Source organism: Nuphar pumila, chromosome 1 (assembly GCF_984573655.1).
Source record: "Nuphar pumila chromosome 1, dmNupPumi1.hap1.1, whole genome shotgun sequence".
NCBI lineage: Eukaryota > Viridiplantae > Streptophyta > Magnoliopsida > Nymphaeales > Nymphaeaceae > Nuphar > Nuphar pumila.
In genome coordinates, this window is record NC_143249.1 from 152292915 (window position 1) to 152304722 (window position 11808).

Genomic DNA, 11808 nt, shown 5'->3' on the forward strand with positions numbered 1-11808 from the left:
CAATTTTAGTTCATCTCAGTATTACTGATCTTTGTTCTAGCTCAAATCTAGTTTTATTCCACAACTCACTTCACTCTAGTGACCATTTCTCGCAATTTCTCTAAAAATGGCAGCATTTCTTCACAGTTCAGTCCAGAAGTTTAGTTAAGTCACTGTCTTGTCAGTCCCTTTGAGTTCTGAAACCTTAAAATCCAGCTCAATCTAGTTCATTTCAGTTCAAACTAGCTCAAACCTCAATCTTTAGTGTCACTCTGGCATGGTAGAGACCAAAAACCATTTCTTGAACCATTTTTCCCAATTTTATCAATTTTACCACTTTCTGAACTGGTACAACTGTCAATCAGGGTCTAATATCCAAAATTCTTTATCCAAAGTTAGCATTTCGTATGGCATTTCATATCATTTTCCATCATTTCATAGTATTTCATCACACTTTATTTCATTTTTGAGATCCAGAACTCCAGTTTTGAAAATTTCAATCGAGATTTGAGTTTTAAAGTTTTCAAAGTTCAACTTTGAACCCTGGGTTTCCAAAATTGACATTTTTACCCCCAAAATTCTACATTTGAAAATATTTTCCTAAGAAAACAATATGGATTCTTTTCAAACTTTATTTTTCAAATTCTAAACTGGATTTGCTCCGCAACGGGATGTGGAACTTCAAATTCTGAGCTCATTAAAAAACTGCCAAAAATAGCTCATTTCATCTAAAGAATTTTCTGAAAAAACATTTTACCCATTTGGTTTCCAAAATTGGCTTTTAAAATAATAAGTGGGACCCACTCTAAGTGGTGCTACACTGAAGCTTTTGGGTTTTCATTTATTTCTTTTTTTAGAAATCGTGTGGGCCCACTCCAATGTGATGCCCACTCTAAAAGCCCTTTTGAAAAATCGTGTGGGCCCACCACAAGGTGGCGCCACATGTAAAAAATATATATATAAAAATAAAAACAAAAAAAATTCCAGATTTCTTTTCCTTCCCTCCTCTTTTTCTTTCCTTTCTTGTTTTCCTTTTCTTTCTTCTTTCCTTCTTTCTTTTCTTTTTTCTTCTTCTTTCTTTCCTTTTCTTTCTTTCCCTTCTCTTCCTTTCTTTCCTTCTTTCTTTCCCTCCCTTTTCTTCCTTTCTTCTTATTGTTTCTTCTTTTTTCTAACTCCCCCAAGGCCATACGGCTGGATCAATTCTAGCCATAATTCTATCTCTCCCATTATTACCTAAGTTCTCTTTTAATTTTGGGAATAATATCACACGGCTGCTACTTTTCCCCTTTCCTATTCATGCATACCACTATCTCTCTCTCCCTTAACTCTCTTCTCTCTAAGCCTTTACCTCTCTCTCAGCCCCATGAAGGTGCAGCCCTAACTCCAACCTTCTTCAGCCCCTTTTAGTGGCAGCCCAACTGCATCCAGCACCACCTCCAGCAGCCACATCCCACGGTGGTGACTACCACTACTTGAAGCTGCAATCGTCCTCCCTTGGCTCCAACAGCACCATCACCAATCTCCAGCAAGTTAGAGCATCTTTTGCAAGGTCCAACTCCTCCATCACAGCACCTTTAGCCCATCTAGCAGGTGCAGCCTGGGCTTCACCCCCTTTCAAATTGGTACCATCTCCCCTCTAGTCGGTGCCCTCTTTCTCTCCCATCCAAGGCAACAAAGTCGCAACACTCCTCTGGCCATTGCAAGTAAATCCCAAGGTAAGGATTTTATTATTCCTATTTTTTTTCTTTACTAAATCTATAGGTTAATTCTTTGGTTATATCATGTTAGGAGGCTACGTTGAAGAAGGGATCCATCCAACGGATGGATTGGATCCTTTCTCATCAATAGCCAACATTAAGCATGAGATCATATCTCCCTGGTCAATTTGATTTTATTTTTGGTTTCATGTAAATTTCATGATTAGATGCATTACATTTAATTTGTGTTATTGTTTAATAGGTATTTTACTTAGTTTCATCCACGTCTGCTTATTAGTTTATAGTTTTTAATCTAGGCATTCAGTCCAACTATTATTTAATATTTATTTTCTTGTTAATAAATTCTGGAAAATTTATTTGTGAGTATATTCATTTGTTACTGATTTCCTGCCAAAAATGTGAACTAATTTGGGTTCTTGAATTCTATAAAAAAATCAAAAACAAAAATCGGGTTTTTAACCCTCTGGAAATTCCAGACTCCCCTTTAGCAGACTTGTAGAATCGAAATCTCCCCCATGGGAGATCTGAATCATCCTAAAAAAAATACAGTAGATCAGTGATTATATCTACTATTTTCATGTAATTTTCTGAAAGGATTTAGTCCCTGTCAAAATTAGGGTTTTGCAATCCCCCTTGGAAATCTTGTCATCTATTTGTCAAGGTCTAGACCAACCTTAATCTGCTGCGGTGCGTCAATCTGTGGGTCAGATGCTCCAACTACTAAAAAAGGAATTGTTCCTCAGAACATCCTTTGTCATTTTCCAGAGTTTCAGAACATTTAGGATGTTGATTCTATTATTTCTAGATTTTACAAACTCACCTGTCAATTCATTGTCATTTCGAGTTTATCAGAATCAGAGGTCTGATAACCCCTTGTGTCCTCCCAATCCATAGGCCCAATGCTAAAACTGTCAAAAGAGGACTTGTTCCTCTGTGTGTCAGAAACATCCCCTTGAAATTTCAGCCATTTTTGCCACTGTTTATTATTTTTCTTGTATTTTTTAAAAACTTGTCAGACTGCCCTAAATTCTAGAGTCATCGAATTTTGATCGAAATTGCCGGAGCTGTAAAGCTCCGACAATAGTTCAAATCTTAAATCTGTAAAAGGCAAAAATTCTTTCCTAGCTGTCCTCTGTCACCCCATAAAATGTGGTAGATTTCTATGGTAGGTTAGTACCCAAAACTCTGCTATCATTAGGCTAAGTCTAGATTTTAGGCAAACAATCATATAATTTAAAGTTTTGTTTGAATTTTCATATTGAAAAATACCAAAAATATTAGTTTTCAGATTCTATTCTGTTATTAGGATTAGTCTAGGTGTCCATGCCAAATTTGAGCTAATTCCAAGCTCATTTGCCTTTTGTGTTAGTTAATTTTTAAAATCAAAGGCGAAATTCAAACCAAATTAGAGTGAAATTCAGTGTCTTCAGGATATTTTTGCATTTTTAGAGTTTCAATGTGTTTATCATCATCTCATATCATATTATGTTTGATTTCTATATCATTTGCATTCATTTGAATTTCAAAATTTGCATTTTTACAAAAATTATTTCTGAAAACCTTGATTTCAAGGCCATAGTCTTGCTATTAGGGGTATTTTGGTTATTTTGACCTCAATTTCGAAATTCCAAACTTTAACTTTCATATTTTCATACTTGCAATCATATCATATCATATCATATTTCATTTGATTTATCATCATTTGGACTTTAAAATCCTATTTTTACAGAATATCTTTCTGAAAACCCTAATTTCAAGGCCATAGTCTTGCTATCAGGGGCATTTTGGTCATTTTCATCTCAATTTTGAAATTCATAATCTTATTTTCATATTTCCAATCCATTTTCATCATTTATGTTTATATTAGGGAGGTATAAATTTGGTTTACATCGGGATAATATCTGCTAATTTTCTAATATTTTTAGATAAATACAGATAAACCTATATTTTTTAGCTAACTTGTTTTCTAGTTTTACAGGATTACTCAAGTGGAGGACTTAGCTCTTTTATTTCTTTTCTTTTATTTCATTTCAATGTAATATCAGATGTAACAATTTGAAATAAGAATTTACATTTTCTGCTTAGAATAGGACTGCATTGCATATAGTTTGCTTTCTTATAATTGCAATATTTGATGTATCATTCATGCATATTTTCCAAATCTACTATGGTTGACACAAATGGCACATGCACAAGCTCTTAGGGAGTTGACAAACTTGGTGGAATTTGTATTTTTGGTCATAGTCAAAATACAAATGAAACCCAGATTTGTGATATCCATATTAGCCACATTCAGCCTACACTCTTAGGCTAACTTCAAAAATGCACTGCATTTCTCAAAAAACTCAAAAGGATTTTCTCAAATTCCTCAAAAAAATATATTTCAAGTCCATATTCATTCATTTCAAGCAATCATATGCTTTCAATTCAATTCAGAGAAATCAATTTTCTTAAAATTTTTTAAGTCTTTCCCAAAAATTGATTTTCTAAAAAACTTTGGGTTTTCAAATGATATTTCAAGTGTTTTCCAAGTTCAAATCATGATTTTCTAATGTTTTAACATTCTCAATTTCAAAATTCAAAGTTCACAAATTGATTTTCTTAAAATCTTTGAATTATTTCTGAAACTAGTTTTCCCAGAATTCTCAAATCCATTTTAGAAAATCAATTTCCTCAGAAAAAGTAATTCAAATCTCAAAAATCAATTTTCTCAAAGTTTTAATTTTCTTGAGAATCAACCTTCCCTTCAAAAGTTACTTTCTGATGCAAATTCCTGATTTCCAATGAAATTCATGATTTTCCTAGGAATTTCTTTTCCAAAGTATTTTCCAAGCACATTTTTCAATATTCGAAGCAAACATCATATTTCTCAAAATATGCATTTTTTTCAAAACTTCATAGAACATGCCTGATTCTCTGTGCATTTTAGGAAAATAGAGCATGATTTAGATAATTAAACTTACTTAAAGCACACCTTTGATCCTTGGTTCAATTACCTCCAGTAAAGGCACCAGGAACGGTTGAACCTCGTACCGACAGGCAGATCCCATTCCACAGAATTTTCTCATAAATATTCAAAAACGAAGGCGAGTAATTTTCAAAACTTTGGCCGAGTTTGACTCGCAGAATCGTTTCTATCTCTCGTAGAGGGAGGAAATTTTTTTTGCGATGATAACAGGTTTGGCAACCGAGATGGGACCTGTCTTTGCCTGATCAATCGTGTGCTTGACTTAGTTCAATTTTCTGAATCATGTTCTACAAAATGTTAGCTTTTATTTTCTGATATCATGTGAACCTAGGAGCCTAGACTCGAACCCAGCTGCCATGGATTGCATATAGGCTAGGTATGGTTTGGTAGGACCAATTGAGGAAAATTATTCATGCTCACTTAGACTTAGGTCTGAAATACAACACTCCTCAATCTAGGATTTGTATGTAAACAATGTTTGTTTCTTTAAAATTTTCAAAAAACTCTATCTCTTTAGGTTTTAGAGCCCTCTGTTTGTTTGCATATGCTCATTTTTCAAAAAACCACCCCACCTATCTCTACCCAGTCTTCACGTTGTTGGGCTTTCTTTCAGAACCATAGTTTGGGACAAAGCCTCATAACTGGGCCACTTATTTGGGCTAACGCCCCTCTGCCACGTACCAAGGGTCATAGTCCAATGGCACTCAAAGATGTTGGGAAAACACAAGCCTAGAACCAGAGATGAATTTTTATGCCACATACATTGAGCCTCGGCTCGAGTATATTGGCATAGCATGGTTGGACAGAGCTGATCTGAGCCTAAAGTTAGGATTAGGGTTCTACAACTCTTTCAAAATTGATGCATTTTAGAGTCAGCTTCTTAGGGAGTGCTGAATGTGCATAGTTGTTTGTGCAGGATGTGATTGAATACATTCTCCTTTATTTCTCATTCCCCTTTTATTCGTCTTTTACATCATTTTTCAAATCTCATCAAAACCCTAGACAATTTTTAAAAACCTCATATTTTTTCCTCAAAAAGTCCAGACGATTTCCCTTTTCCTACCTTTCTTCTGGATCTTGAATTTCCAGCCTTACTTTGATTATGCCTGCAATTATCTCAAAAAATCATATATTTTTCTTTTATTTTCCCTAGATTTCCAATCTTTTTGTCTATCTGCAAAAAAATTCACCTTATTTTCCTCATATATTCCTTGATTATTGCGGTGGAGATTGTCTATCCACCTTCCTCTTTTGCTTTCTTTTCCTTCCAAATCTCTATTGTGAGTTATTTTTACCAAGAGATATCTTTTTCCTCCAAAAATGTCTTATTCTTCATGGTTGACGACCTCGCCTAGGTGACAAGGCATATCTCGGTTGTTTATTTCTTCTCACGGAATAGCAACACAATTCTCGCAATCCCAACGATGACTCAGTCCCTAGTAATGGGATATCCTTCCAATTGTCTACCAAATTCTCATCAAATATTTTCCTATCATTCAAAATCATTCTTAGAACTTAACCCTCAGTTTTGCATCGTAGAGAGCATCGGCAATCCTTCATGGTTCTAATGAGGTCAGGAAAGAAAGCTACACCAGTCAAGGGCGTAGTATATTCAACGGCTTTAGAGGAAGAGATGGACTCCCCTCGGTCAGCTAAGAGCCAAAGTTAGCAAGCCAAGGACGACATCGATCCTCAGATGTATGCCCTATTTCAGAAAATGATGAGTAAGATGTTGACAGAACAAGCAGAGGCTAGTTTCGGCAAAATTCTTACCAAGAAAAAGGCCAAGGGTAGAACGCTGAAGAAGCAACTGAAAATATCCAAGAAGCATATTCAACACGAGGATACGCCAGATGAAGCAAAGTCAGGGGGCGACACAGATGAAGAGTGTGAGACTCAGCCAGCTTTTCAAAAGATGATGCAGGGGCAGGGGTCGGCCATTAAGTCCAAGGATTAGTCTATTAATGACCCCAACAAACTACAACTGAAGGAAATGGTCAAGATAGTCAAAGATCTACAAGCTCGCGACAAAAGAAAGAAGGTATTCACAAGTAAAGACTTCTATGATGGTTTAGACGGAGATGACAGTCTCGATGATCTTCTCAGAAAATTTATCAAGTTCGATGGTTCAGGCAATCCAAAGGCACATCTGGACATGTTCTTTGTCGAATATGTAAAATTCAAAAAGGATAATCGAGCTCTCTTCCTTTGCTTCCCTCATAGTCTGGAGGGAATGATTGCCAAATGGTATTCAGAGCACATTAATCCCATTGAGTTGAAGGAATTCAACAAGGTGGTTAATCTTTTCATTGAGTGATTTTTGTTCAACACAAAGGCACTACCAACCCTCAATCATCTCTACAATCTGAAGCAGAAAGAGGACGAAAAGGCTAGAGACTTCATTCACAGATGGAGATCCACTTGTAACCAAATGAGGGATCCGATATCAGAAGGACATGCATTGTCAGTGATCTTGAACAATTTCTCCCAACCTTTGAGGGGCTTGATCTCTACCTCCCTGGCACGATCATTTATCGAATTAATAGAATGAGTCGAATGGCTCGAAATGGGGATGGAGAATGGTGTATATGAGAGCCCTATGCTCTCAAAGAGTTGTCATGACACCAAGAAAAAGGCAACTGTCACCATGAATACTGCTAGAAGTAACAAGGAAAGCAAGAAGAGCGATATCTTTGAGCAGAACGACGAGCCTCTCCAGTCAAGCTCTCATCAGAAATCAAAAACTCAAGAAAAGCCAAAGCATGACAACTAGAGTTTTAAACGTGACTTTACTCCCCTAGACTAGCCGCGTGAAGAAATCCTTGAGTATATGTTGGCCAAGGAGATGATGAAGCTCCCAAGAGTCGATGATTCTCCTATCATTAGGGGAAGGTTTAAGGATCAATTCTGCAAGTTTCATCGGGCGATGGGGCATGATACCGAGTACTACTTTGTTCTCAGGAATATTATTCAAGACTATATCAATGAAAATCTCTTTGTGGAAGGCAAAGAAGAGGATAAAGTGGCTAGCTCATCAGCACCCTAAGAGCAAGAGGACCAGCACTCTTTCATTTCTTTCATTTTGTTTTTGTCATTTTGTAGGGACGACGTGGTCCCTGTGATCATTGCAAAAATTTTCCTCTTGTTATCTTTTTCTTCTCTTTTTCTTTCTAGCCTCTATTCCCTTTTTGAAGGGGAATAAAAGATAGAAAAATAAGAGAGAATGAGAAAAGAGAAAAGAGAGAGGAACTCTTTTGCAAAGGTCTCACTTGACCTAAATTTTGAAAATATTTTGAAATTACTCACCTCTATTTTTGAAAATTTGCGGGAAAAGATGGAGAGACGGGATTCGCTCATCGGTACGAGATTCAACCGTTCCTGGCACCTTTACCAAGGGTAATTGAACCAAGGATCGAACTTATGCCTTTTGCTTTGCCTAAATAATATCTAAGAAATTATTCTAAGTCTAAAATGCACAAAGAATCATGCTTGTGCAATGCGAGAATGTATGCTTTTGAGAAGAATTTTTCAGAAATTTTGGGTTTTTTCAAGTGATTCTGGGATAAGTTTGAAAACATTAATAGAAAATGATTTTACCAAGTTGAAATCAATTTAGAAAAGTTAAATTTTGAATCTAACTTAAAACTTGAAATAGATCTGGAAGAAGAGACTTGAGTATTTGAAATAATCAAAGATTGAGATAGATCTTGAATTGAAGAGGAAAAAGATGGAAATAAGATTTGAAAAATGAATCTGAAATTTGAAATGGAATATAAACTTAGGAGTAGAATTGAAAACTATATTTAGAATTGGAATTTGGAAATGGATCTTGAAATTGAGATTGGATCTGGAATTTGAAATTGAATTTAGACTTTGAAAATAGAATTAAAAAGTGAATTTGGAAATAGAAATTGAAATTGGATTTGGGAAATCCAGATGGATTTTGAAAATGGAATTGAATCTGGAGTTGGAAATCAAATTGGAAAATGGAATTGGATTTAAAATCTGGGATTTAAGATGGAATTGGTTTTAAAATCTGGAATTTGATTTGAAATTGATCTTGAATATAGAGAAAATTGACTCTAGAACTAACCTCAGAACTTTGATTCTTGATTTCAAAGTGAATTGAATTTTGAAGATCAAAACTCAAAAAATTTCAGAAAGGAACTTGGAGATTTGGGAATTTGAAGTAAAAATAGAGAATAAAACTTGATTTCAAACTTGAGTTTTGGAAATCAGAGGATAATTTGGAAAGTTAGAATTGAATTTCAAGGTAAATCTAAAACTTGATTTTGAATTTTAAAAGGATTTCAAAACTTTGACTTGAAATGGTTTTTAGAATTCAAAATTTTGAAATAGAATTTAGAAATAGAAATAAGGAATTTGATTGAAATTTGGATTTTTGAAATATGAAATTCAGGAATGAGAATTGGAAAATTGGATTTAAGATAGGATTTGAAAATAAAAGATGAATTTGAATTCAGAGATAAAAGTTGAAAAGGATTTGAAAAAGATGTTTTGAAAATTTATCCCAAATCACTTAGATTTTTGAACAAAACTTGAAATAATTTAAAAAAAGATGAAATTCTATCCTAAATGATGAATGATTTGAAAGAGTTTGAAAATTGGATTTGAAAAGCATATTTCATTCTTTAGGAGAATTAAAATAAGATTGAAGATATAATACATTCATGACTATGGTCACAAATGTATTATAAAATAATCTACATTTAAATTCAGATAAAGAATAAAACACATTTTTGGTGCCTTTATAGGGTTTGAAATGAAATTAACCTTCAATATATCCTGACTATGACCATGAATATATATAATTTAAGTTAATTTACAAGCCAAACTCTAATAAAGGAAAAAAATTTTTAAAAATATGATGATTTTTGAAAGAGACCCAAGTGTGGATCCAATGTTATTTCATAAAAGATAAAAATCCTAAGTATTGTTCACATTTTGACTATGGCCATAAATGCAAATCATTTACTTAGGATTAATTACCTCTTATTAGAATGGTGCATGTGTCATTCGTGTTTTATCATGGTGGATTTTTGAGAAATAAGATAAAAATGAGATGAAACACATGATTTATGGGATTTACATGCTCATACATTCTATGCTAAGCTGAAAAGTAAATATTCTTATTGATATCTAGCTATTACAACTTTTAAATTGAATTGAAATCAAAATCCCTGAACTAAGAAAGAAAGAAAAAAAAATCAATATTTTCCATGTATTGTTGCAAAACAGAGTTACTATAGAGCAAGATAGCAAAATATAGAGGGTGAAGCAAAATATAAATGCTATGTTCATATTAAATGAAAAATACATATGGAAATGCATTCATTCAAATGGAAATGTGATGCCTACCTCAACTAATGAAATGCACATGTGATATTCTAAGTTAAAAGAGATACATGAATGTCCATGTGAGAGAGAGGGATATGTTGGAATGTGTATTAACAGGATATGCTCAGGCTGCTGCAAATGGCATTGTAGCAGTGAGGTAACAGGGTGGTAGATGGGGTTAACAAGGTTGCAGGGATATATATTGATGTGTGACAGTGGGTGCTGAATGTGATGACAGGTGCAGAGTGTACAGGGTGTTGTGAACCGGGTGCTAAGCTGCAACAGTGGAGATTGCAGAGGTGCTGGAGGCTGCTGTGTGCTGGGGTGTTGTGAGATGAATTCAGCTGGTGGATATTGTGAAGGAAACTACAAATGTGTGGAAGTGGGAGTGCTGCTGCAATGTGGTGACAATAGTAGCATGGGTTCAGTGCAGAAAATGCATACAGATGATGGGATACATTGAAGAGGGATAGTAAGAGTGCATTGCTGTGACGAACATTGCTATTTGCAGAAAAATATAGGGGTTCAGTGCAGGAAATGCATACAGGTGTGAATTAAATGCATAAGAATGAACGAAAATGCAGGGGTGGCTGTGAAAATGAATTGCAACAAGTGTGAATGAGGTGTTGGAAAGTGTTGTATAATAAGTGCTGAAGTGGGTGCAACCGTAGGGTACAATAGGTGGAGTAGTGTGTTGGTAGTGTATTGCAGTAACAGTGAGAGGTTGTGTTGTAGGTATTTAAGCAATGAAGATAGCAATAGGTGGGGAAGACAATAAGAAAAACATGCGATGTGCAGTGGGTGCTAGGTGCATTAGGTGGGGGTGGATAGATGATGAAGTGGAATGCATGCTGGATGGTATGATACATTATTGTAATTGCAACAGGCAACAGATAGAGGTGCTGCAAATAACAGGTGGGTGCAACAAGTAGATGGACTGGGAAAGTGCAGCAACCTAAGTTGCTTGTGAAGGGATATTATAAGTGAAGTATGTATGGAGCTGGGGCTGGAATAGGCATTTAGTGTAGTGTGTGCTAGGTTGACATGCAAAAGGAGGTAATAGGTGATGCTATAGTGTTGCAGCTTGGGGGTTGAAATGGCTGTGAAAATGTGGTAGCTACATCAGGTGAAAGAAGGTATGTAGCTGAGTGTAGAGCAGTGAGGCTGAGCACATGTGATGAAGGATTCCGTAGTTGCAGGTGACTGGAGAGTGAAGTAGGATGATATATCATGGGTGATAGGTATCGAGATGGAGATTATATGTTGTGAAAGAGGCGTGAGATGTTGTGCACTGAGCTGTAGGTGAAGGGTGCATAGTTGCAGGAAGGTTGAAATGGTGCAGTGAAAGTGCATAGTGTGGCAGTGGATAGGTGCTGTAGGAATGGGGAGGCATAGATGGAGTAAGGAGTGCTGACAAAAGCTATGTGACAGGTAGGTATGGTAAATGATATGCAAAGGGAGTCGGCAGTAAATTTAGGCTAAATCTAATTTCCCCAAGAAAAAGAGTTTAGGGGAACGAATTCATGATTAAAGTAAGAGAGGTTTCCCAGTGGACCCAACCCTCAGTAAATCCGACATAGAAAAAAAAAGTTTCACAGTAGGATCAGAAAACTCCATGATGAAATAAGTGTACCTTTGATTTTCAAATCCACGACATGTGCATAAGAATGACTACTGAAGAAAGAGCATTGACAATGCAGACGAAAACAATGAGTTAGGCAATAAAAGTGAACAACCTAATACGCAATAATGTAGAGAAGTGCTAGCATGATATGGTAGGCAGCA